This window comes from Panthera uncia (genome assembly GCF_023721935.1).
Source record: "Panthera uncia isolate 11264 chromosome E2 unlocalized genomic scaffold, Puncia_PCG_1.0 HiC_scaffold_19, whole genome shotgun sequence".
Classification (NCBI taxonomy): domain Eukaryota; kingdom Metazoa; phylum Chordata; class Mammalia; order Carnivora; family Felidae; genus Panthera; species Panthera uncia.
Genome location: NW_026057588.1, coordinates 30,130,562 through 30,157,541, shown reverse-complemented (window position 1 = coordinate 30,157,541; position 26,980 = coordinate 30,130,562).

Below are 26,980 nucleotides of genomic sequence, written 5' to 3'. Positions count from 1 at the left end.
TATCCCTGAAGAACAGAGCTCTGCCCGTCTCTCAAAAATAAATAAACATTTAAAAATTTAAATAAATAAATAAATAAATAAACTTTTAAAAAAGTATTTTAATGCACTATTCTTTTAATCAAGATTTAAAAAAAAAAAAAACTATCCCTGAAGAACAGGGTGTCAACATGTAAAATTTTTTTTCATTTATTTATTTTTGAGAGAGAGAGAGACAGAGCACAAGTGGGGGACGGGCAGAGAGAGAAGGAGACACAGGATCAGAAGCAGGCTCCAGGCTCCGAGCTGTCAGCACAGAGCCCAACGCAGGGCTCGAACTCACAAACGGCGAGATCGTGACCTGAGCTGAAGTCGGACCTTCAACGACTGAGCCACCCAGGCGCCCCTGGAATATCAACATTTTAAAGAAAGGCAGGATCCAGCGGGGCTGGGATTAGGGTGAGGGAAATCATGGAAGAGTAAGGTCAGGTCCTGTCTTTAAAATGTTTATATTCTGTTCATCATGGATTTTCTTCTAGTTTTTCCTCAGTAATGGCTTTTTAGAATATCACGTTAAAATATTATTTACCTTAATTACTGAGTCTTGTTAAATATTGCACCCAAGGCAAATGCCTTACTTGCCCGACCCCAGTGCCCACCCTGCCAAGTCAGGTTTGGGGAATGAAAGGAGTATCGGACCCAGGCTCTTGCCTCTGCTTCCCCAGCCCTTTGTGCTCTGGCAGACAGAACCCCTGTGGTTCCCTGTCTCTCTGGCATCTGAGCCTCTCTACGGGCTGTTTCCTGTTCCTCCGACTCTCCCAGCCCCTTCCCTGTCATAATGGCGACAGCGGGCTTTCACAGCCAAGTTCAATAAGGCGAGCCCTGTGCCAAATGCTCAACACACCGTATAGCTCATTTAGTTTGCTCAGCAACCTGCGTGCAACATAGGTCCTGTGAACGTCTCCACTTTCCAGATGAGGAAAATGAGGGGGCGGGCATAACTCACCGGGGCCAGTGCCCTCCGCCCCTGTTTCCTTTTGCCTCTGCACTCAGGGAGTTTCCGTTTGATGTGCGGTCACGTTCAAGACCGTGGGCTTTCGGTTCAGATCACGGCTCTGGCTATGTCCAACTACATGCCCCAATCGGGTTATTCAATTTGGATGCCTCCGCTATAAAATGGCGATAATAACAACCACAACCCATTAATAGTCCTACTGGAAGGTTTTTATGGGTTAATTTATGTAATGGGCTTAGAACAGGGTCTCACCCAATGGACTTTCCTGGTGTTAGCACCGAAAATCCCACATTCCAGGAAACTCCTCAGTCCCAGGCAAACCAGGGTGGTTGGTCACCCTACTGGGAGATGTTCAATGAATGTTTATTATTATTATTATTATTATAGCTTCCCTGGCATTGCTGTGTCCAGGGATCACACCCCACCCGGCCACACACCCTCAGCCCCAAATATCTCCCTGCTGCTCCCACCGTCCCCTGAATGGCCGCATGGGATTGTAAATCTCTTCTTCTCAAGTCCGTCTCTCCTGGAGGACTGTGAACTCTAGGACAGTGGGACCAGGATGATCAGATCTATATTGTGGGATCGTGCCTATCATGTGCCAGCTGATCGAGAAATATCTGCTAAAAGGATGAATGAATGAGGGACGACTGGGTGGCTCAGTCGATTAAGCATCCAGCTCGATTTCGGCTCGGATCATGGTCTCACGGTTTGTTGGATGGAGCCCCATGTCCGGCTCTGTGCTGACAGCACGAGCCTGCTTAGGACTCTTTCTCTCCTCTCTCTACCTCTCTCCCGCTCATGCTCTTTCTCTCCTCCCTCTTTCTCTCAAAATAAATAAATTAACTTAAGACATGGATGGATGAATGAGACACAGACATCAAGGTGACCAGGCTCTTAAGGCAGATAAAACCAAGCATAAAATACTAGAAAGTAGAAAAAATGTTAAAATCCTAAAAGGAAAGACAGAAATCCTACAAACCAATCCGTTCATCTCAAGGGGAGGTGATGTCACCCAGAGAGGAGGAATGGCCTGTCCCGACCCACACAGCCAAGCAGTAACCAGAGGTAGAGTCTGAAGGATACAGCCCAGAGCGCTATCTGGCCTTGGAGGTGGGGTCCAGGCCTTTCCCCTGGCAGCCCATCCCCCACGAACAAGAGTAAATGTTCTGCCCAGTGAGGTTTGGGGGAAGGGCCACGGACTGGAATCGGGAGTCCCGGGTTTTAGCTTCTTCTGGAGGTTAGTTCTCAGGGACTGACCTCAGTTTCCTTATCTGTCAAATGGCTACCCTCTCTGCCTGCCTGGGTTCCCAGGGCTACAATGAAGCCGAGGTGTAACCACCGATGAGAGGACTTTGGAGACAGTTCATAACGTCTCTGGAGATAGCAAGGCTGGTTAAGAGAGGCTGGAGTGCAGGACTTGGCCCCTAGAGTCTGGAAGTACAGTACCTGGTCTAGCTAAACTGATGACAGGATACCAAAGTCAGAGCTGGGAGTGATGAGACCCCAGACATCATGATAGCCTAGAGTTTTAAACAAAATACATCTTATTTTTTTAGTAAATGAAACCAGCGAGAGCAGCTCAACATTAAAAAAGAAAAAAAAAAGATAGATGGCACAATTGAACAAGCAGGCTTATCAATTTAAATTTACAAATTTAATTATTATGAAGGTAATCACTAATGAGAGTGAGTTAGTTTCACCTTCAGGGCATCCAAGTAAGTTCTTACCAGGCTTTCGCTGCAGGTAACAACTATAAACTTTGGACCGATATAAAAACCATTGACCTAAAGGTACTGAAGAATGAATAAACGCAGGCAGATCCTGGAGAGGCAAACCCCAAAAGAGGGGAGTGGTATAAAGGGGGTCACTCATTGCTGCCCGACAACAGGCTGAAGTCAGCACCATATGGCACAACTAAAACTTTGCTAGAAAACCCCAGTCGCTGTGGCCTGAAGGCCAGAGAACAGAGTTTGAGACCCCCATAGTCACCGGCAAGCAAAGAAGAACCTCAGAAAGGGGGTGATTCAGTATAGTCACTGCTTAAATCTTGGATGGCCCCATGAGCCAGGGTTGCTTGGGACAGAAGCCAACTCAGAAAGAACTGAACTGAGGCTCGATTTGTCACCCAAAAGACAGTCCCGTGGTTAAAGCCTACCCAAGGCAATTGCTTATGAAAACAAACAAAAATCGATGCTCTTCAGAGGAATATAACAGAGTCCAGAATCGTCACTGTTTGATTTTCACAACCTGCTGGGTACACTCCAAAATCACCCAACTTAAAAAAGAACCAGAAAATTGTGACCCGCTTTGAGAGAAAAGATCATCAAAGGGGACAAAAGTTGAGATGACTCAGCTGCCAGAACTAACAGGCACAAATTAAAAACAGCCACAGACCAAAAGGAAAGGGTGCTCACAATGGACGAAATCTGAGTGGAGAAATAAAACTATTTTTAAAAACAAAGGGGAGGGCATCTGGGTGGCTCAGTCAGTTAAGCGTTTGGCTCTTGATTTCAGCTCAGGCCATCATCTCGCTGTTCGTGGGCTCGAGCCCCACGTCGGGCTCTGCGCTGACGGCTCGGAGCATGGAGCCTGCTTCGGATTCTGTGTCTCCCTCTCTCTCTGCTCCTCCCTCGCTCTCGCTCTCTCTTTCAAAGTAAATAAAATTTAAAAACACAAAGTAAAAAAAAAAAAAAAAAAAAGGATAGGAATTCTAGAACCGAACAATGTAATACCTGAAATGACAATGAACGTATTAGACTTACCAGCAGAAGTTTCCCTCTGAAGAAAAGAGAGACTGAAGATTGAAAAAAAAAAAAAATGAAAAGCAGAATCAGATCCAGAAATACGGAGGACGAACTGATGGCTGCCAGAGGAGAAGGGGGTGGGGGATGGACAAAAATGCTGAAGGGGAGGGGGAGACACAGACTCCAGGTATGGAGAGAACAAGTCACAGAAATAAAAGTCACAGCATAGAAAATACAGTCAATGATATTGTCATAGTGTTGTATGGTGACAGATGGCAGCTGTACTTATGAACACAGCATCGTACGTAAACTTGTTGAATCCTGTGTTATACACCTGATGGAATATTGGGTGTCAACTCTACTCAAATGCAATTAAAAGAAAATAAATAAAGCCTCAAGTACCTGTGGCTCACTATCCAAAGGTCTATAACACATGAACCCAGAGCTACAGACCTGGAGGAGATAATAGTTGAAGAAATAATGGCCGAGTTTCCCCAAATATGATGAAAACAGAAAATGTATAGATTTAAGCTCAGCGAATCCCAAGCAGGACAAATACAAAGAAAACCACATGTAGGCACATGATCGCCAAACTCTTGAAACCCATGGCAAAGAGAAAAATCTGTATCTTTTCGTGCGAAAGAAGCCAGAGGGGAAAAAAAAAAATTCAGGGAAATAACGATTTGAAAATCCACCAACTTCTCATTAGAGACCAAAAAGGCCAGAGGACAGTTGAATCACGTCTTCAGTGTTATGGGCGGAAAAAGCCAAGCCAGAATTCCGTATTCAGTGAAAATATCCTTTAATAGTAAAGACGAAATAGAGACGTTTTCAGACTAAAACTTTTTAATTTTTTAAAGTTTTTATTTATTTCTGAGAGTGAGAGAGAGAGAGCGGGGGCACGAGCATGAGTCCGGGAGGGGCAGGGAGAGAGGGAGACACAGTATCTGAAGCAGGTTCCAGGCTCTGAGCTGTCAGCACAGAGCCCCACGCGGGGCTCGAATGCACGAACCGTGAGATCATGACCTGAGTCGAAACCTGATGCTTCGCCCGACTGAGCTACCCAGGCGCCCCCAGAATAAAAATTTTTTAAAACTTTTTATGGCATAAAGGATGGGCAGAAACCGTGATGGAGGGGCGGTAAACAGACTGATGTGGTTGCCAGGTTTTTACATTTCCTATCACAAGGCACAATATTACTCTCAGCGTGAAGGAGGTATCCTGAAATCCTCAGACCAGCCACTAAAAAATACAGTTTGAAAGGTACAGAGCTAAGAAGACAACAGATAAATTAAATTTGAGTTCTCAAAATAGATTTCAATAATCCAAAAGAAAGCAGAGGGAGAGACAGGGGGATAAAACCAGACAAATAATAAAATAATAGAAATAATAAAGAAAACATAAGTAATAACAGAATAGAAGAAAAATAACAGAAAAATAATAAAGTAGGAGGCCAGAAGCCAACCACATCCATGCTTTCATTAAACGTGTGTGGGCTTAACACTCTAATTAAAAGGCAGAAATTGCCAGTAAGGAAACAGGGCGTCGTAAGACCGGAGAAGCCTCTTGGATGAATATAGGGCTGATAGTCACACAAGGGGCTGGTACAGCTTACGAGTTGTTAAAATATTGAAATACTTCCTTGCTAGTCGTGAACTAGTCCCGAGTGCCCCCTTCGGCCTAAACCCTGGCCCCTTCCCCAGGACCCCCCCCCCCCCAAGCTACCATCCAGCATCTGGAAGGTTCCAGCCTGCCACAGGACAGGGACCCTGGGACCCCACTCCCCCACCGAGGCCGTGGGCCGTTCTAATTTGACCTTTTCAGCGCCTCACCAGTTGGCCACATTTTGAGTATCGCCCCCGGACGAAGGTCACAATTTAAAACCACGGTAGTAAATGCTTCACCCAGGGCCTTGCCAGCCTCAGTATGCGATTCGTTTCAGTATTTTGTTTCTTGCAGACCCCGTGAGGGGAAGCATCCTAATTCACACGGAGAAACCATCTCAAATGATCCCACTTTGAACTGTCGATTTTTTTCATGAACAATCCGACTTGCCACCTGAGGATATCCCTTCAGTTTAGCAAGGGGGTGGAGAGAAATTTTATCCGGAGGCCTGCCCCCCCAAAACAAAACAAAACAAAACAAAAACAAAAACAAAAACAAAAACAAAAGTGACTTCGGCAGCCCACGGTCATGCAGTCCTGCTCTCCGGTGCGTTTAACTTGGAGAACAAACCTCGCTGTGTCTTTTGATTTTTTTTTTTTTTTTTTTTGCATCTTTTTACAATGACTTTTTAAATACCTAAGACTACAAAAAAATTAAAAATGCAGATTCAACCTCGGACACGTGAAGGGTTTGCAGGATCTACTTTCAACGCCTTCTCTCTCCGCTCCCTCCGCGGCTGTGGCTGTGACCGAGAACGTGAGTGGTCAGCCGGCTCTGGCAGCCTCGTCCTGCATCTGACGGAGGAAAGGGGGCCTCTGCCGTCTGCCTGGGGTGGGGTGGGGGGGTCCTCTGCTCAGCCCAGCGGATGGCTCATGGTCCACCACGCCCGCGGGCCACGCCGGGTCCCATCCCTCGCGGTGACCCGGCTGGCCCCCGTGTCTGAGTGCCGGAAGGTCACAGATGGGGTTTTAGAGACACTCGTGATTACCTCCTGGGTGACCTTTGAGACAGACCGGTTTGGGGCTGACACCTTTCTAAACATAGCACGGGGGAAGGGCCGACATCCCGTTCGTCACCAAAGCCACTTACTTAGCCATCCAGACGGGCCCACACGCCAACGGGAGCCGCTTTTAGCCACCTTCAAAAGGGCCCAAAGTGGGTGCAGTGCCCAGGGGAAGGGAGGGCGTGACGCTGTGGCATGTGTCCTCCTGACCAGAGAGGAATCTCTAGAGCATGACATCTAGAGGCCGAGGGTCCTGGATTCAGATTCCACCTGTGTTCCTGCCGGTGTGGGATCTCCGGGCTCCTCTGAGCCTTTTTATCCCACTAGCAAGATGGGGATCTCGCTGTCCCGCCCGTTCTTAAGACACTGACGCCTAAATGCGCCTAAACCGGGCTTCCTCGACGTGTGTCCGGTTGGTCCTCATGGTGGTCTGTCTGTCCCCGAGCCTGCCCAGCCCTGGGTCACCACGAGGCTCGGGAGCCTCCTTTCCAGTAATGCAGAGAAGGCCCTGGTCCCTTCCTCTTGGCACGCATTCTCGTTTCTTTCCAGGGGCCCAGTAGCTTCCATGCTGCCCTCAGGCTTCTGTCAACGCAAATTAACTCACTCCAAGGTGGCAGAAACTAAATGCATCTCCAGACTCATTGTTTTTTCAAAGACGAGCTAAATGGGGCGATGCTTACCCCCGTGGTGCAACTTAGCGTTGCTGGCCCTCAGGGGCCCCTGGCAGAGATGTCTAGGAGCAGAAGCCCTTTCCCACAGTTTCTTAAGTCCTATAGGACAGCCCTGTCCCCCTCGCCGGCCCCCCGTGACTATCATTCTATCGGGCTCCTCGATCTTGTCGGTCTCAGTACCACGGAGTGGTGGGGGAGATGGGACCCCGTGGGGTGAGATGCGAGTGGACTCCCATCCTCTTTCTGTGAGTCACGCTGGGGTGGAGGGGCTTCCCCGGGTGGGCGCAGGACCTCTTGGTCTCCAACAGCCTCTCTGCCCACGTGCCCGGGCTCTAGGACATCGTCCCCAGGGACCACGTGCAACCCTAGGAGGTGGCACTGCCCCACTTGGGAGGCAGACAGACCTGCACTGACGTTTCACCTCCGCCCCAAGCGAGCGTGCGCCTTTGGGCAAGCGTGCCTCTTTCTGAGCCTCGGTTTCCTCATCTGTGAAATGGGGATAGCACTGTAGCATTTCCTCCTGCCTGGGAAAATGGGAGGGAGGGGGGCGGCTCAAATGAGCCGATCCTTGCGCAGAGCCTGGGGCGGGATCAAGCACTCAACACTCAGAAGCGGCTGTGACCGTGGTCACGGTGGCAATGAGGGGGGAGCGGAAGAGGAAGAGGAAGACGTCGGTGTTGGCCTAGAGAGGGTTTAAGAGGCGGGCACCAGCTTTGTCAGTGGGAGCTGGGGGCACCGCGTGAGCCTCTCCCTGCCAGCAATGCTCTTTGCCATCAGCGACATCTGGCTTTCTGCCCGGGATGTGTATTAGGAGTGATTACGTGTCCCTTTAAATTCTGGGAGCTGTCGCTAACCGGTGCCGAGGTTTATTTGCACCGTTTATTTCAGCTCCTGTGCAGCCCCTGCCCCTCTCTCCTGAGAGGGGCAGGGAAGGAGAGACACCTGCTCAGTGTGTTTAATTTCCATGAAAAGCGTGCTTCCTGGGAAGGAACCCCTTTGAAGTGCTCCGGGTTGGCTGGAAATGAGTCCCAGGAGACAGCCCCCACCCCAGACATCGGGCTCCCCCTTCCTGGAGATGGGGAGGAAGAAAAACCCTTTTAAAAGGAGAATCATATTGGTTGGAAATTAGGATGGAGAAGGAAAAAAAAAAAAAAAAATGATGGTGAGCCTGACCCGGGAATGAGGACAGAGCAGGGCTCATGTTGATTACATTCCGGTCGACCATCCGTGTCTCGTGTCCTAACCTCTTTGTAAAAAAGAAGGGCTGAGCCCCCTCCCCAACACACACACACACACACACACACACACACACAGTTGGAAGGATGGAATGTGCTAGAAAATGCTGGAACCAAATTGCCAAGTTTGATGGAACACGACCACCACGACATCTGTGGAGCCAAGGACAAGAACCCCCCTTTCTAATATCCCTCCCCCGACTCCAAAGCTTCCTGTGGGGGGGGGTCCTCAGCTGTGGGGAGGACGGGGGGAGCTCCTCAGCTGTGTGTGGACTCCCCAGCCCGGGCATAGCTCTGTCCACGCCCTGCCACCACCTCATGACAGCCGCTGTTGGCCACCCTCACGACCAGTTACACACAGAAGGGCTGTAGCTCACCTTTGGAGGGGTGGGCCCGAAGAAGAGACCCACACAGGCCCCGGCAGGGCCATCAGGGCAAGAAGTCACAAGTCCCAGGTACCCACAGCATCGTCTAGAAATGGGGTGGCAGGCTCGGAGTGGGCACCTCCCCGTGACCCCGTAGATGCTTCCACACCTGCCTCTGAAGACCCCTCACCCCATGGGGTGGGGCATGGCTGCAGGAGGGACCGAGCTGGGCCCTCCAAAGTACAGGGCTCGGAGCAGGGGCTCCTCCTGCCCAGGGGCCCAGGTGGCACTCCAACGGGGGGCCGCTGGGGATGTGGAAAAATGGCTGCCGTCGAAGGGGTCATGGCTATTTCGGAGGGCGATCTGGCAGTGGCTGCTGACGTTTCAAACGCACCTAGATCCTATGACCCACAAATCACACCTCTTCGTGGCCACCCCAGAAAAAAAACAAAAACAAAAACAAAAACAAACACCCGCCATGGCCTAAAAAGGCGTGTGCAGAGATGATCGCCGCAACGTGACTGAAAAAGTTGAAAAACAAGCTAAGTGTCCATCCATCAGGTGGGGAATGTCTAATTAAACCACGGCGTGGCCATGCCACGGAACGCGTGCAGCGCGTGAACTTACGTGAACCTACCGTGAACGACGTGGTTCTGTAGGTTCTCGCAGGGGACGCCGGTGAGGGCGGTGTTGTTGGGAGGAAAGAAACAGAGCGCTTTGAGCCGAGTTATAGCAAATCAGAGCAAATCCAAAAAATCCCCCCCCCCACGTGCTTGCACGTATATGCACACGTACGTAAATACGTAGAAACGTGCCCGGAAGAATCTACCGCACTATGACACGGATGTCTCCAGCGAACAGACCAGGACGAGGAGACCGAGGTCAGAGGAACTTCAGTCTGATCTGTACCACGTGTATCTGCACGTAGCCATCTAGATCGAAATATAATCTAGATTCTAGCCGAGTCAACGCTCCGTGGAAACCTCCGCTCCCCACTCTTTCATTTTTAGAGCACGTGACAGTTTCCAGAGCGTTTCTCACTCAGAGGTTCGAGGTCAGCTGAGCCAGGAGAGCCCCATTTTACAGATGGGTAAAACCAGGGCATTGCAGACACTGATCAAGCATCTCCAAACCCCTCCTATTGAGGGCTCCACGCAGGAGCATTCGAGGATGGCAGGTAAGGGAAATGTCTCATTTCTTTTCTTTAAGATAGAAAAAAAGAAGCCGCATTCTCCTTATCATCACGCCTTAGCTGATGGAATATGATCATCTGAGGGTCTTGCTTCCACGACGGCCTCTTGCTGGGACCTCTGCCTCAGTCTGCTTGTTTTCATCCTTCCCAGCATAGCTCTATCTCACCTCCTCCGGGAAGCTGCCCCTGACTGCCTCAGTCCAATCCCCTTCTCCTTCCTCTGCTTCCTCTGGTTTAGCTACAACTAGCCTTATGTATCCACAGGAGTATTTACTGTGCATCCCAACAGGAAAAATGAGAAAGAAATACGAAAACGCAGGGGCGCCTGGGTGGCTCAGTCGGTTAAGCATCCGACTTGGGCTCAGGTCGTGATCTCGCGGTTGGTGGGTTCGAGCCCCGTGTCGGGCTCTGTGCTGACGGCTCGGAGCCTGGAGCCTGCTTCGGATTCTGTGTCTCCCTCTCTCTCTGCCCCTCCACCGCTCACGCTCTGTTTCTCTCTCAAAAATAAATACACACTAAAAAAAATTAAAAAAAAAAAAAAAAAGAAAGAAAGAAATACCAAAAAGCAGACAGGAGACCTGAAAAACAGAGCCCCCTGGGACATTCAGAACAAAGGAACCCAGTCCTCCACACTTGCTGGATCCTGAACACACTCTCAGTGTATCAAAGCACAGAAGAGTAGTGAGCGTTCATATTTCAAGTCATCCGTAAAAAGTTAAATAACATTCACGGTTCTCCAAGAAAATAGGAATATGTACGATCTGTTTTCGAAAACTGTCCCATTACATTACATTCAAAAAGTTGCATATAGAAAGGGTGGCCTTCGATGATCTAAAAATTCACTTATGTGGACAAGCTTTGTTGCCCCACGATCCCATGATCTAACCGGGGGCAGCCCAGGTTATAGCCGCTGGTCGCATGAGCGCTAGTCTGTTCCTGTCTGCCTACGACTTCCTCCGTGACGGCAGATCCACATTCTGTGCCCGCACTGATGTCCTAACGGCCTCAACGCAGGACTTGGTCCAACAGAGGGAGATGCGCACCTGATCGCAGGCTCCCGGCCCGGAAAGGACTTCACACTCCTGACTCCTGCCCAGCCCTGAGCCTGGCATTCAGCCCTGGCTCTAAGACGTCACAGGGCAAGACTGAAGCTGGGAAGAAGCATCTGAAATGGGTGAGGATAGGCCAGAGTGGTGGGCACCTGTGGTCTGAAGTAAACAGTGCCTGAGAGGCGGCAGGAGGCAGGTTCACAGACGTGAACGAGAGCTGGTATGGCAGAAACCCGGGCTCCACAAGCCCACTGAGGACGTAAGACTCAGCGTAGCAAAGAGAGTTCATTGGGTTTGCAGGCTGCAATCATTTGTTAATGTCTGTTGGGGGTAAGAAGGTCCAATGGTCCCGTCCAGACTCCTGCCGCGGGAGACTGACCATCCATCGCTGATGTCTGCCCCAAGCGGAAGGAGAGAGGGGCAAGGGACAATGCCAGAGATTTGCCATCCTTCCTCTAGTCCACTGCCCTTATTATACAGAGAGGGCGGTGCTGGTCCAGAGAAGGAGGGTTATTTGCCCAAGGTCGCCCAGCAAGGAGGAGGAAGACGGTTTATAATTGTGCTGTCCAGCCTGGTGGCCGCTAGCCAGAGGGGCTACGGAGCCCTTGAGGTGCAGTTCGTCTGAATGGAGATGTACGATGATAAAATTTACGTTGGATTTCGAAGGCGCAATATGAAAAAAAGAAAGCAAAATATCTCATTAACGCTTCAATTTTTTTTTAATTTTTTTTTAACGTTTATTTATTTTTGGGACAGAGAGACACAGAGCATGAACGGGGGAGGGGCAGAGAGAGAGGGAGACACGGAATCGGAAGCAGGCTCCAGGCTCCGAGCCGTCAGCCCGGAGCCCGACGCGGGGCTCGAACTCACGGACCGCGAGATCGTGACCTGAGCCGAAGTCGGACGCTTAACCGACTGAGCCACCCAGGCGCCCCTAACGCTTCAATATCGACGGCATGTTGAAATGATAATGTTTTGGACACACTGAGTGGGACAAACTTCATCAATACATTAACTTCACCTGTTTCTTTTCACTCTTTACAAACTGTGGCTACTAGAGAATTTAAAGCTATATGCACGGTTTCCATGACATTCCCATTAAACAGAGCCGATTTAGAACAAAACGAAGGTTCTCTGCCAGGCAGAGAGGGACAAGCAATGGGGGACTTATTACCCTAATCTGGGAGGTCATCCTGGGGAGGGAGCGGGGGACAAGATCCAAAAACGTTTTGGTAAATCCGTGGTGCTGGGTCCAATTTCATGTACTTAAGATGATAGAAATGTTGGGACAAGTTGATAGACCACCTCAGAGGTTCAAGTCACCTGCATGTCCTGACCCTACGCTGTCCCACCTGTTAGGGGACCTTCCATGTTGAAGGCATCTGTGTTTACCTCCATGATCTCATCTCACCCAGAGAAGGGTGGCCCTCGCTAGCCCGATCCTCCAGCTGCACCGACTGGAGGGCGTCAGGAGGCTGGGTCAAGTTCACAAAAGGCAGGCAGTGGCAGAGTGTTAGGGCTTCTCCCACCATGTGGGTGCGGGGGAGAAGGACCCCCTCCCTTGGTGCCTATTTTTAGGACCAGACGGAGCCAAAGAATTGGACTGGTTCTTCTGAAACGCTCTGAATGGAATTCAGCTTCACAATAAACCATAATCAAAACCGGACTCTGCAAGGCAGGGAGGGAAGGAGCCCCTCCTGTTAGTTCTTAATTCAAACGTCCCTTGGGAGGCAGCGGGGACATAGCTGGGCCCGCATGTGGTGGCTGATGCTGCAGGGCACAAGCCTTGGGTGGCCATGGGCAGGTCATGGCCCTAGTCTGGGCCTCAGTGTCCCCGCCTCTGCCACAAGGAAGGTCAGGGTGATTTCAATCAGCCCCTCCAGGCTCTCTAATTCCAGAAAACATGCTCTGCTTTGAAGTTGCTGACCCAGAGACACTTGACGGGCACAGATTAAGAAGAGTAGAGTATAGAAAGTAGACATCTAAGGATAGGGTGGGTAACAAAGCTCAGCTTTTGGGGCTCTGGGGTACCATGTTCCTTAGGACCGCTGTGCACAGTTGTCCAGGTTGTTCACTGCACCAGAGCATTCCTAATAAAGCTAATAGAAGAAGAAATTCAGCCTCTACTCCACGTTTTTACCAGAATGCCTACTACAGGAACCATGTTTGCCCTGTTAAAGGTACTAATGGGCACAAAGGTACTATAAAAGCTAACAGGGGGTCCTAGTGTTCCCATCCTACTGTACCCCCACTCCCCAAATGACCGTACCCAACTTTTGCTTCAAAACCCGAACAATCGCCCTGATTTAGCGCCCACTCATGAAGCTTATCTTGAGGATGACGAGATACGGGAACAGACGAGACGCACTCTTCAAGCAATCAAAGGAATTGCCAGTCCTGTCCTCACTGGACTGAGGGTCCCCCTTCTCCTCCTTCTGTAGCCCAGCTGCAGTGGGGGAGTCTAAAAGGAGGAGGCTTAGTCCTCGCTGTCTGGAAGCCAGCCCAGCCCGGGGGACAAAGAATAGGAGAGAAGTGTCACCAGGCCAGGTGGCTCCTTGATGCAACTTTTGTAGACATGTCCGCATGAACAATGAGCCCTCGATGCACTCCAGTGATCCCTCTGTCCTCGGGGCCAGGACTGACCGAAGGTGACTGTGCCCATCCCGGCACAACCCCGAGGCCCAGGAGGCCTCCGGCTCCCAGATTCAAGGCCAAGATGGGGCGAGCGCCGTCTGGGTTTTAATCAGCTGCCATCTGAGGCGCTCAGATCATGCAAGGCGACGGCTGACCCGGCCACTTTCTGTAATTGGGATCAAGTGCTCTCTTGAGTCTGGAGAGGAGGCTGTGGGGCGCAAAAGGCCCTCCAAGGCCTGGCCCCCCCAACACCTCAGGAGGACAGTGGGGGCCTGGGCCACTCCCAGTTACAGCAGGAACCCCAGGCCCTCTGCCGGCAGCCCCCCTGTGGCCTCTGCCGGCAGACCCCCTGAGGGTCTGCCTCAGCGGTGACCCCACTGCGTGCTGGAAAGGAAGGAGTGGGCAAGGAAGGCCTGGGAGCCCACGCACAAGGCCGTTCCTCCTCTTCCTCAGGCGCCCTTGACACAGACACCAGCTTGAGCCAGACAGATCTGGGGACCAATCCTAACTCTGCCAGTTACTGGCCGGAGGCAAGTTGAAGCCGTCCTGAGTCTCAGTTCTCATATCTGCAAAATAGTCACCTTTTTTGATCGCCTCTGCACCAAGCACTGGCCAATCCTGGGAAGGCTACTGTGATTCCAGGTTTCCCCCCCAGCCCCTGCACCAGCGCCCTCCCATCGCCCCACCCCATCCCAGCGGTCCCAGCAAGCATTAGCCTGTCCTCCGACTGCCCCCTCTGTCTCCCGCCATCACCTTAGGGGATGTTGAGTCAACTGGTACAGAGGAAGATTTGCGCTGAAGGTGGGGAGCAGACGGGGGCGGGGGGCGGGGCTTGTCTGTTTCCCAGGAATATCACTTCCCCTTTGGCATCTGCTGTGTCTGAAGGATGCAAAACCTTTCGGCATTTTACAAAAGATGAAAACTTCGTGGGGAGGGAAAAAAAAAAAAAGTCGCGTGAGTGAGAAAGCCCAGGGCATTTCTGGGAAGTGGCGAAGCCTGGAGGGGGCTGTGAGGGGCGATGAAGCAGCACTGCACCAAGGCATCGAGACGTCGTTCTGTACAGGAGCCGTGGAAAAGCTGTGGATCCGGAGACGACGCCTTCTTAGATGACCTGGGAAAATAACCTGGGCTGCAGCGAGGAGGACTCATCTGTCCGTCGCACACATATTTATTGAGCACCTGCTATATTTGAGATGACGTTCCAGGCTCTAGGGACCGGTGAACAAAAGTGCCTTTGTCCTCGTGGGGCTTCCACTCTGTGGGGGAAACAGCCTGCACTGGGGTGGCTGGGAGGGGGGGAAGGGGGGCCTTGGTGGGGAGTTCAGTTCTCTTCCCATTTCCCCTGCACCTCCTCCCCAGCTCAAGCAAGGCCCCTCTCCCCCTGGCTCTGCAGATGCCCAGACACCGTCCCCGAATAAGGTACTCTACCCAGACAGCTCTGAGACCCTCTGAGCCATGGGCCGCCCGGCACCCCCGCAGGAACTCTGAACCCTTTCCTACCCCCACCCCAGGTTCCTCTGCTAATCTGCTGGGCCCTCTCTGGTCTGTACCCGGCTCCCACCTGCCAGCATCTTTTTTGCCCTTTAATTGTGATAAACTATGCAGAACTTAAAATTTGCCATTGTAACCGTTTTTAAGCATGCAGTTCAGTATATGCGCGTTGTCATGCCCCTGATTTCCAGAATGTGTTCATATCCTTTCAACAACTGTCCATTCCCCTCTCCCCCGTGGCCCCCAGAAACCACCATCGTACTCATTCCATGAATTGGCTACTCTAGATACCTCATGTAAGTGGAATCGAATAGTCTTTGCCTTTTTATAAACATTTTTTAATGTTTATTTATTTTTGAGAAAGAGAGAGACAGAGCACAAGCAGGGGAGGGGCAGAGAGAGAGGGAGACACAGAATCTGAAGCAGGCTTCAGGCTCTGAGCTGCCAGCACAAAGCCCGATGCGGGGCTCAAACTCACAACTATCAGATCATGACCCGAGCCGAAGTCGGAGGCTTAACCGACTGAGCCACCCAGGCGCCCGGAGACTTTGCCTTTTTATGACTGGCTCATTTTACCTAGCACAAGGTCCTCAAGGTTCATCCATGTTGTAGCAGGTGTCTGAATTTCCTTCCTTTTTAAGGGTGAACACTAGTCCAAGTGTGTGTATATCACATTATGTTTACCCATTCATCCATCGCTGGGCATTTGGGTTGTTTCCACCTGTTGGCTCTCATGAAGAATGCTGCTATCAACATGGCTGTACACGTTATTTCCGGGGGTCCCTGGTGTCAGTTCTTTCAAATATAGACCCAGAAGTCAAACTGCTGGATCATACGGTAAAGCTAAGTTTTACTTTTTTGAGAAATTCTTGCCGACATCGGACGTTGAGTTAATCAGTATAAAAACACGGGCGCCATCTCCCAGCACAGGCGATCGCTTAAAAATCCCCCTCTCCCTGTAGACCATTCCGATAGCTTATGTTGTGTTTTGGCCCAAAGCCCCTCGGAGTAGCTGGTGTCAGGGCCCGGAAGGATAATTAACAAACAATGGTTAAGATCTGTGCTTGCTCAACCCGTGACAAAAGTAGTCATTTGTTGCTTTAGGCGACCTGGATTGGTGGGGTCAGCACAGAAAGACCGTGGGGAAGTTTCAAGTCGAATTTGAGCACAATGGGGTGAAGTAACAAACTTCTTGACGGACAGGAAGGCCCCAGGGGAAGTATCGTAACAACCAGCAAACAAATAACACGGGATTAATTTTGTGAAGCCCGTTGTGGCTAGTGTTTTCTCCACCTGGGCACTGCCGACATCCGGGGCCAGATAATGCTGGGGGTGCACCCTCTGCCTTATAAGACGTTCGCAACCACCCTGGCCTCTCGGGCGACAGTCCAGTAGCACTCTCCTCCCAGTATGACAACCGAAAAATGTCTCCAGACGTTGCAGATGTCCCCTGGGGTTGGCGGTACAGAAATGCCCCCAGTCGAGAACCACTGGTGCAGCCAGACCGTCATTTGTCACGTGCTGCAGTGACCACTCTGCTGTTATTTAGGCTGTGATCGTCGGGTGACAGTAAAACCATATACATTTGAACTAAAGCCAGCCCCGGAGCACAGGGTCGAGAATGCTCGCGGGAAGAAGGGCTGGGAGAGGAACACGTCGGTCATGGAAGGGCTTTCGAGAGTTTCCTCTGGGCTGCATTTGGAAATGGGCTCCTATAGCCAAGCCTGTGCGCGGAGACTGCAGGGGGCAGATTTGGCCTTCAGAACAAAACAGCTTTCCAGGGGCTTTGCATGCAAAATGATGCTGCTAGGTGCTAATTATAACTGATTATGAATTATTCTTCGTTGCTCACGAAAGTAGGTCTGAGCCACAGCCTCCTTTCCTCCGTATGTGATTTGGGAAGAATGAGCTTAGCGTTTCGGGGGCATCTGAAAGAAGGAGGCCCATTCCCTCAACCGGTAACAAAGTCGATTACGGCGTCAGCGGGGCGATCCCAAAGGTGGGGTGCACAGAGGTACGGCAGTGTTTCCTTCCTGAGGATTGCTGGCCTGGGCAGCGAGGGGGTGCAACTCGGGGTGAGATGGGTCAAGGCGGCCCTCCCGGTTCGCTCCGATTCACCTTCCCCTTACCAACGCAGCCTTCTGCGCACGCACCAAGTGGACAGGAATATTCTCAGAGGGGCCAGGGATTCCCATCGGCGGCCTGTCTTCCAGCATTAAGAAGTCTAGATGGCTGTGCAAATGAATCACCCGAGGTTTAGCTTGCTGAGGCCCCAGGTTTGCAGCCAGGCCCGGCTGGGTGTCTGCTGTGTAGACGGCTGGAGCGTCCGCTTCCATCCGCTGAGTCCTGGGCCACTGAGTGGCCGGAGCTGGCCACTCCGAGCTGGGCCTCCGTTGTCTGACGGTAACACTGCCCAGGGTGTCTGTTGTACGACAGACACACGGGCCCCCTGAGGGCCCGGGCTCCGGAAGGAAGCCGAATGGTACATTCACTTCAGCAACCGACCCCAGGGGCCCGGAAAATCGGCTTCGGGTCAGATTAAGCCACTATGTGTGAAGTCTTCAGGAGAGGCCGTGGAGCCGACGGGAAGGGGCATGGAACGGGGAGGGCCGGAGTTGAACCCCGAGGGGGCCAGTGGTGAAGGTCCTATACCACACGGGGCTCTGGCCTCCCAGGGTCTGGGCTCAAAACCTGACACGGTCGGTGTATGACGTCGGGCAGATCACTCCATCCGCCACACTTCAGATTCTGTCAGCCCCTACCCCCTAGGATCCTTGTCCGGAGTAAGTGAGTTTACACAGGGAAACCTCTAGAACACTCCCTGGCGTTCGAGCAGCCCTGTGTAAACCTTTCCTATTGTGATGTTCTGTGAGCCTCAAGCTCTCTGGACCCCAGGTCCCCGTTGGGTAAGAGAGAAACGACGACGCCTTCCAAAGAGGGCGAGTGGAACAAAGAAGTCGCATCTGATGTGTCCAGTCCTAATGCCTGACACATGGGAGGTGCTCCGTAATGGGCGGGAGTCATTTTTACGTTGGTGACAAAACCTTGTCGCGACTTCTGATTCCTCTGCCTTCTGGTTGTGTTGTCTCCTCTTGCCTCTCTGTTTTGAAGGAGCTGAAGGGTGCTTTCAGCCCATAATCACCCTTTCGATACAAGGACCTGCCACGGGACGTCTATCTGTCAGATCAGCACGTTGAGTGAGCCCTGGGGTTGTTACCGCTTCCCACCCTCTTCTGGGCATTTAGCTATCCGGTGACATTTTCTGTGGAAAGCAGTTAGGGCCACCGAACAGATACTTGGAGCGTGGCTGCGTTTTTCCTCTTCCAGCTCTGCAAATGTCACAGCTGGTTTCCCATCCCCGAGCACAGTGTGTTACCAGGAGGCAACGAAGCCCATTGCTGGGGTAGAGATCAATCCCGAGAGGCTCCCAGCTTCCCACCCCCCCTGCAGGGGCACGGCTCTGTCCCCAACCTGCTAGCTGACCCTGGGCTGGTACTTAATCTCTCTGGGGTTCAGTTTCCTTAGAGAAGTACCAATAATGTGAGATCACCAACACCGTGTTAAGGCTTTGAGGAGCCCGAACAAAACACAGGACACGGTGTCACGCAGAGAAAGGGGCACTGGCCCCGGAATTCAAGGGATGTGGGTTCTCACCCAGGCTGTGTGACCTCAGACCAGCCACCCCACCTGCCCGGGACTTGTATTGCACCGTCTGTAATAGGCATTACACACATGAATCAGCTGTTTGTGTTCCTAGCTATTTATACTCCGCCTGCTTCCAAAAAGGATTTGAGACAGCTTGTAATCAGATGCTGTGAAAATAGACGTGGAAAATCAAAGACCATGAGGAAGGAGGAGGAAGAGGCAAATATACCAGCCACATGGACTGACAGAGCTTCTGTGGTCAATCTGACCCTTTTTGCCTCGGATCCCAGGAAGCTCAGGGCTAAATTTATTACTCCAGAGGGACTCGAGTCAGACAATTACCTGTTCAAAGAAAATCCACCCTTACCAGTTGTTCAAGAGAGACAACCTTTTCCCCAGAATGGAATTCTGAAAATAATCGACAAAGATACCAAACCTCAAAAACTACTCCGTAAAATGTTAGTCTTCACCTGGATTCACTCAGGGACTACTTACTGAGCAAGATCCCGGGTGTCGAGAACGTTGGGGATACTAGATGAAGGAAGCTAACAGAGCAGCTCACGGAGGCTGGAGGTTCTCACTCCGAGCTCAGCATTAGAATCACCCAGGAAGCTCTTTAAAACGTCCTATGCTCTGCTCCCATCCCTAGAGATTCTGGTGGAACTGGCTTAGAGTGGGGCCCAGACGGCCAGTTTGTTTCAAAAGCTCTCCAGGTGTTTCTACAGAGCACTCGGGTGAGAACCAGTGGTGTAGGGCCTCGTGGACCATTGTAAGACGTCTCCTCCATGCGTTAGGAATCCACAAGGGCCGGGGGCGGGATTCTGTCTTCTCTGCTGCTGGATGGAGCAGGGATCTAAACAGAACGAGGGTGGAAGGAAGACGCAGGACGTACCCGGGGAGTCTAGGGTATGTGGGGACCCTAGGCAAGTATTTTTTCAGGGCCTCTGTCTGGGTAAATAATTCGAGTCATCCAAAGTCAACGAGTCAGCACCACTCAGGTGGCCAGAACTCACAGACTCCACTGAAAGAAACATCGCGCTGACCATTGTGAGTTATCTGCTTGCCGGACCGCCCTCCTGGGACTGCAGCCAGGCCCTGGGCCCCAGGGAGACCCCGTAGGTATGGGTCCTGGAGCTCCTTGGGGCATCTGGTCTGCCCAACCTGTGCGAGGTTCAGGGAGAGGGGGGTAGGGGGCACAGAGGAGGAGACAGATGGGCACTGTGGCCAAATGAGTCCTTGTCAGGACTCAGGGTCCCCAGAGTGGCACTCCAGGCCCGACTGGTCCCAGGCACTAGAAGGGGGACTTAAACCTACAGACTTGAAGAAAATGACTCCAGAGTTACTGAGGCCCAGGGCCCAGAATAGGTCTAAGCGTGGCACTGGGAGGGGGCACAGGTAGTGGAGGTGACAGATGACAGCAGCCTGTGTGGACGTAGTGGCAGAGCACGGACCAAAGTGGATCGATCCGGGGATCCGGGATACACCATGGATGCAGAGCTGTTCTCATGAGCAGAACCTATGGCCCTGGTGGGGTCACCAGGGCTGTTGACAAATATGTGGTTTTCTTGTTTGAGGGCACATGATAGGCTCACACGCCACGGGCAGGCCTCCCCAGCAGCTGCGTTGAACAGACGTCCTCCCACCCCATCACGGATGTGTCACACAAGTGAAAAATCAGGTGTGCTGCGGGAAGCCTCTGTGACGGAGGGAGGGGGGCTGAGGACGTATTTGTTACAGCAGCACAACCAGGCTCATGCTGACTGATACAGGGACCCTCGGCCGGCCTAAGTTAGGGTTTCACCCACTGTTTCCTCTTGACCTTGGCCCACTGGGGGGGGCCTCCCAAACCTTCTCCATTTGGCTGGACCCCAGCCCTATTAGCTGGCTATTTTCTGGGCCTCCGGTGGTCCCGGGAATGAAAGCGGGCCGGGAGAGAGCAGTGCGCGGCCCTCGCCCCGCAGGCTGGCCAGCCCCGGGCTCCCGCGCCCCCCACCCGGGCTGCGGGCTCATTAGATGAAAGTGCTATCACCTGTCAGACAAACTGCTAGAAGTGTGATAAATTAATGATCAAATAGTACGGTCGACACAGCCACTGTACTGCCTCGGCTACTTACAAGCTGGCCGGGTGCTTAAAAAATGCAGCCGGCATTAAAAAAAAATCAGGCGTTAAAGGAAAATGTCACCCGGCTTTTCAAAAAGGATCTGTTTTAAAATGACCACAGATGGCTCGGTTTCAGAGTCTTTATTTGATTCCTGTTCTTTGTATTTTGTTTTATTGCTCGAAAGGAAGGAAGGGGTGGCGCGGGGGGGGGGGGGGTAGGGAGAGGGCACCAGGAAGGTGGGAATTTCTGGCGGTTTTCACCAGTCTCCTTCTTTATCTGATTATTTCATTTACTCATCCCGAGAGCTCCACTGGATGGCTAGCAACATGCCCATTTGTCGGATAAGAACATCGATACCCAAAAAGTTAGGGCATCTGGGCGGCCCAGGTGGTTGAGCAGCCGACTTCGGCTCAGGTCATGATCTCACGGCTTGTGGGTTTGAGCCCCACGTCGGGCTCCGTGCTGACGGCTCAGAGCCCGGAGCCTGCTTCGGATTCTGCGTCTCCCTCTCTCTGCCCCTCCCCTGCTCATACTCTGTTTCTCTCCCTCTCAAAAGTAAACATTTAAAAAAATTTTTTTTTCTCTTTAAAGTTACCGTGGTTGACACTCTTTGGGTGCAAACTCTGTGTGCTTTCCCTGCACCGTCTCCCGCACTGCCATCGCCCAGGGCGGACACTGATATGAGCTCCATGTTAGAGGAAAGGAGGGTGGGATCAGAGAGGGTAAGCCACTTGCCCCAGTCACACAGCCAGTAAGTGGTAAACGGTTGTTTCTGGATCCTAAGACCCTGGACTCCCATCCCTGGGGGCGTCTGGGGGCAAATTTCCAAAAAGAAGCAAGAAAAAGACTTCTTCTGACTTAAAAGCTCAGGCCCAAACCTGGACTCCCAATCATGGGGGACACTCGTTACATAAATGCATAGGTTTCCTATGTGAGTGTCAGCCCCACCCGGCCCTCCCACCTACGGTTTTATGAGCTTAATTTATTCTTTTTAATATAAAATCTCATTACCTGAACATGATACCACCACTTCCACTTTATCTTTGATATGAGAACAGAGAGAAACCTAAATCAAACCTTTAAATAAAGTCTATAATCATGCCGTGCTTTCACTCGCTTTTCAGATTTCCAAACAAAATTAAGTCGAAATACCTTGAGGACAGTGGTGCGGAGGCGAAGGCGGGTGGAGGGGAGAAGACCCCTCCACGTGGCTTTCCTGGGCAGCCACAGGGGATGTGATTACGCGGAGAAGCATGATTGATGCTTGGCTCCTGATATTCTTGGGCTCCCCGGCCCCCCGGTTCGGAGGGGGAATCAGATAAAGTCCGCCCAAACCTGTGTGTGCCTGGGATTGATCTCAAAAAGCCATTTGCCTCCTCTTGATGTATTTTTCAAGGCGTTTCCTAGCTTGTGTTAATTTTCATAAAGGGGAAATTGACGATCAGTTTAAAGAAACACAGTCAAGGGTTTTTATTCCCCGGAACCCAGGGTGGGCAAGTTGAGGCCAAGTCGGTGGGGGGGGGGGGGGGGGTCTTGGCAGTGGAGGATGGCAGGGGCTCCCGAGAGAAGGTGCACCTTCCCGGCCACGCACACACACACACACACACACACACACACACGTACAAGTTCAGCTCTGCTGCTGGCCTGCGAGGTAACCGTGGGCAAGGCATGTCAGTGCTCACGACCTCCCTCAGTTTTCCCCATCTGTCAAATGGGAACGAACACTTCCCACTTCACAGAGCTGTGCATGTAAAATTAAAATCACCCATAGGGCATAACTAGTCAAGTCTGAGCAGGAAGAGCTGGGGCCCTTCTTTCCTTTCTTTGGCTCATCACTTACCTTGCGATCTGGCTAAAGTATCCTCTCTTCCAGGAAGCCACCCTTGATTGTTGCTAATGGATCGAAAATATCCATGGTCTCACTTTCTTTAGACCTTAGGTAAACAGCACATATCATCGCAGCGGGAAGGGAACAAGAAAGTCTGGTGTCAGCCGGCCTGGGTCCGAGCCCTGGCTCTGCACATGTCCTCGTCTGTGATCTCGGGAAGCTTCCTTAACCTCTGGTACCTCAGTTTCTTCTCTATAAAATGATTTTTTTTTTTTTCTTGCAGAATCCTGCCATGTAGTCATTATTCAGATTATATGAGTTCAACTGATGGTAAACTATTAATAAAACTAAAGGAAGCTTAACTGATGTTCAGATTAATTGATGTTAAAGAGCTCAGAAAATTGCCTGATAGGTAACAAATGTCAGTAAGGGTTAACGAGTCATATTATCGATATTAAGACTATTTCTTCTGTTTAATGTTTATATTTGAGAGAAAGAGAGAGAGCGCGCGAGCAGGGAAGGGGCAGAGAGAGAGGGAGACGCAGAATCAGAAGCAGGCTCCAGGCTCCTAGCTGTCGGCACAGAGCCCGACGCGGGGCTCGAACTCACGAACCACGAGTTCATGACCTGAGCCGAAGTCGGACATTTAACGGACAGGGGCACCCAGGCGCCCTGCGATATACTATGTCTTAAAGCAGCTCAGATGCCTATGGCTGGACCTGTGTGTGCACACGTGTGAGTTAGTCATACGTAGGCGATGCTTATGTTGAAGTATCCTGTATAAACAGAAACGCAAACATATCAGAAAAGCGCAGCTCAAAGCGTTTTCAAAAGGCGAACGTACCTGGTAACTAGCTTCCAGATCTGGACACAGAACACCACCAGCCCCTTGGAAGAGAGCCCACTGTGCCCTGTTTCAGGAAGACATGGCTGGAAGAGAGAAAAATGCTGGACGATGCCAGTGGGATGGTCAATGTCACGACAAATACTTGAGCACATGGGGTAGACGGATGAGGCCAAGGGGGGCTGTGATGAGAGCCTTCCTCATAGTCTACCACGAACAGACCCTACAGGGTCTAGGCTCTGTCTCTAGCTGGCTGTGAGGCCAATCCCTTCCTGTCCCCAGGCCTCAATCTCCCGGTCTACCTAGAGGCGTTTAGTTGAGATAACCCCTTAGAGCTCTAAGGATGTATTCTGTCATTCATTTACTTAAATATTGGAGCACCTACTACGTGCCGGGAAGGGTGCCGAGCACCTGAGAACAGCCATAAACAAAACAGACACCCATCCCCGTTCACCCGAATTCTCTATTCTAGCAGGAGGAAATGGGCAATAAATATCAGCCGGAAGGAGTACGCAGTTTCATTTAGTTCTGTGCTTCTAAGGGAGGGCCCCGGCTACAGGACACACAGCCATCAGCTGCCACAGCCGTCTTCCCTTCCTCAGTCTCCCTTGGTCTGTATCACGCCAGGCCACAAGTGGCTTCCAAACCGATTTTTCCTGGGGCGCCCGGGTGGCTCAGTCGGTTGAGCGTCTGACTTCGGCTCAGGTCATGATCTCGCGGTTTGTGGGTTCGAGGCCCGCGTCGGGCTCTGTGCTGACGGCTCGGAGCCTGGAGCCTGCTTCGGATTCTGTGTCTCCCTCTCTCTCTGCCTCCCCCCACCCCCTACTCACACTCTCTCTCCTTCAAAAATAAACATTTAAAAAAAAAAAGATTTTCCTGAACCCTGTTCCCTGGAGGGTGAGCATCAGAGTCTCCCCCTAAGGGGATGAAGGTGCCAGGACAGATTTTCGCATCCACATCATTTTTCCCAATTTGTCCAGAGGAGGACAAAATATTTCAGACACACCAAAGAGACAGTAACAGGCATGAACAACCCCAGCTTATGAGATGGAGTTGAGGCTCTTCCCATCGCTCCCTGTTTGCGTGGAAGTAGGATTTCTCCGGGTAAGGAACTTTGCCCCACCCCCTACCCTCTGTGGATTCGCAGGAACCAGTTCCCAGGTCCCCACACACCTGCCATTTTCCTGAAAATGAGCACTTTGCCTTAGGGGTCCCCTGCTTTCTGCCCGGAGAAAGATCTCCTCAAATGCACGGAGGCCTTGGAAAACATTCTCTCTGCAGGATGAAACTCCCACTGCCTACCTCTCCCGGTGGTGGTTACGAGGTGGGGAAAACAGGCTGGACCGGGGCAATGAGGGTCCTTGCTGTAAGACAGTGTGTGTGAAAGAGGCGATAAGAGGCCGGTGGGTGGTGACAGGGAGACCGGAGAAAAGCCGACCTTGAGTGTCAGGGAGAAGCCAGCTGAGAGAAACGGTCCTTGAGTCACAGGCTCAGGGGTGATACTCCGAATATTTAGTGATTCTATCACGCAGGCCCCAATAGGCTTTCGGGAGCACAGTCTGGGTGGCCCAGCCTGGGTCAGATGTCCTACTTCGTTTGCTTGCATTGTGAGGAAGCAGGGATCCTAGGGAGGCCCGGCGGGAGGAACGTTACCCAGGATCTCGAGAGAGCAACCATTGGCCGCCTGATTGGATGTATTTTATTTTTCTTTTTTTTTTTTTTTTAATTTTTTTAACGTTTATTTATTTTTGAGACAGAGAGAGACAAAGCATGAACGGGGGAGGGTCAGAGAGAGAGGGAGACACAGGATCTGAAACAGGCTCCAGCCTCTGAGCAGTCAGCCCAGAGCCCGACTCGGGGCTCGAACTCACGGACCGCGAGATCATGACCTGAGCCGAAGTCGGCCGCTTAACCGACTGAGCCACCCAGGCGCCCTGGATGTATTTTAATATTTTCCCAACCAGTGTGACCCGGGCTAGAGTGGCAGAGAGGGGCCTTGACTGCCAAGAGTTAACGACGGACTTGGAGAAAGAACTTCAACGTAGGGCACTTGAGTCCAGAAGCTTCTATTCCATCCTGCGTTGGGAGGGTCTAGCTTTGTCCGGAGCCCCGGCATAAGGCGGTTTTCAGTTGTCAAAGGAGGTTGTACAAGACTGCCAGCTGGCTGTCCCCAATCCATAGACCGATTTGTGGGAAACGGAGTGATTTCTTACACACACCGTCACTCATGGAGCGCCTGGGTGGCTCGGTCGGTTAAGCGCCCGACTTCGGCTCAGGTCGTGATCTCCGGTTTGGGAGTTGGAGCCCCCGCATCGGGCCCTGCGCTGACGGCCCAGAGCCTGCTTCAGATTCTGTGCCTCAGTCTCTCTTTCTGCCCCTCCTCTGCTCACGCTCTCTCTCTCTCAAAAAATTATAAAAAAAAAGAAAGAAAAGAAAAGAAAACGGTCATTCGTTGTCAACATTTCCAAGTGGGGGGATTTCACAGAGAAATCTCTCTAAGAAAATCAAAGGCTAAGGCAGCGATAGGCCCACCGCCAGCCTTATACACTGCCTGGAGCCGTGCGAGGGCTGTGGCGCCCATCGCCTCCCCCACCCCAGACGGTGTGCGCCTTCCAGGTCCGCCAAGTTCCTCTGCAGGCTGCTTCACTGGTTTATGTTTCCTGCGTGGCCTGGGGTTTGTCAGCCCCGAGAAACTGAAAAGAGCAGAAGTTTGGAAGCCGGGAGATCTGGGTTAATGTCTTAATCCCGCCCTTCCCAAGCTCATACAACCTCCTGGAAACTCCGTTACTCCATCGGTAAAATACAGGTCATAATAATTTCTTTTTCAGGGTAGTTGCAAGGATCAAATAAGATTGTACAAATTGCCAGGAGGCAGAACCGCTCGGGAATCAGAAGCATCAGAATCAGACTGCATTTACGTCCCGGACTTGTCACAGCCAGGCTGCATGACCGTGGACATATCCTTTAGCCTTCGAGTGCCTCTTTTTTCCCTCATCTGTAAAATGGGTATGATCACAGGTCAGCCTGATCCGTGCATTAACACATGAAGTGCTTAGCATGGGGGCACATCATACGTGCTCAATAAATGTGCATTATTATTACAATTACTTTTACTGTTATATGACTTCTCTCTTTGCACGGGTCAAACTTACACCAATGGATCCGTGCAGATGTGTCTACAGAATATCTCAAGAGCAATTTCTTTCTTTATGCCCAGATTTTCCCAAGGGAGGATAAATCTGAAGTCGGAGATCATCATTTAAAATACTTTATTTGTGGGGCGCCTGGGTGGCTCAGTCGTTTGGGCGTCCGACTTCGGCTCAGGTCGTGATCTCGCGGTCTGTGAGTTCGAGCCCCGCGTCGGGCTCTGTGCTGACAGCTCAGAGCCTGGAACCTGTTTCCGATTCTGTGTCTCCCTCTCTCTCTGCCCCTCCCCCGTTCATGCTCTGTCTCTCTGCCCCAAAAATAAAAAAATTAAAAAAAAAAATAAATAAAAATAAATAAATAAATAAATAAAT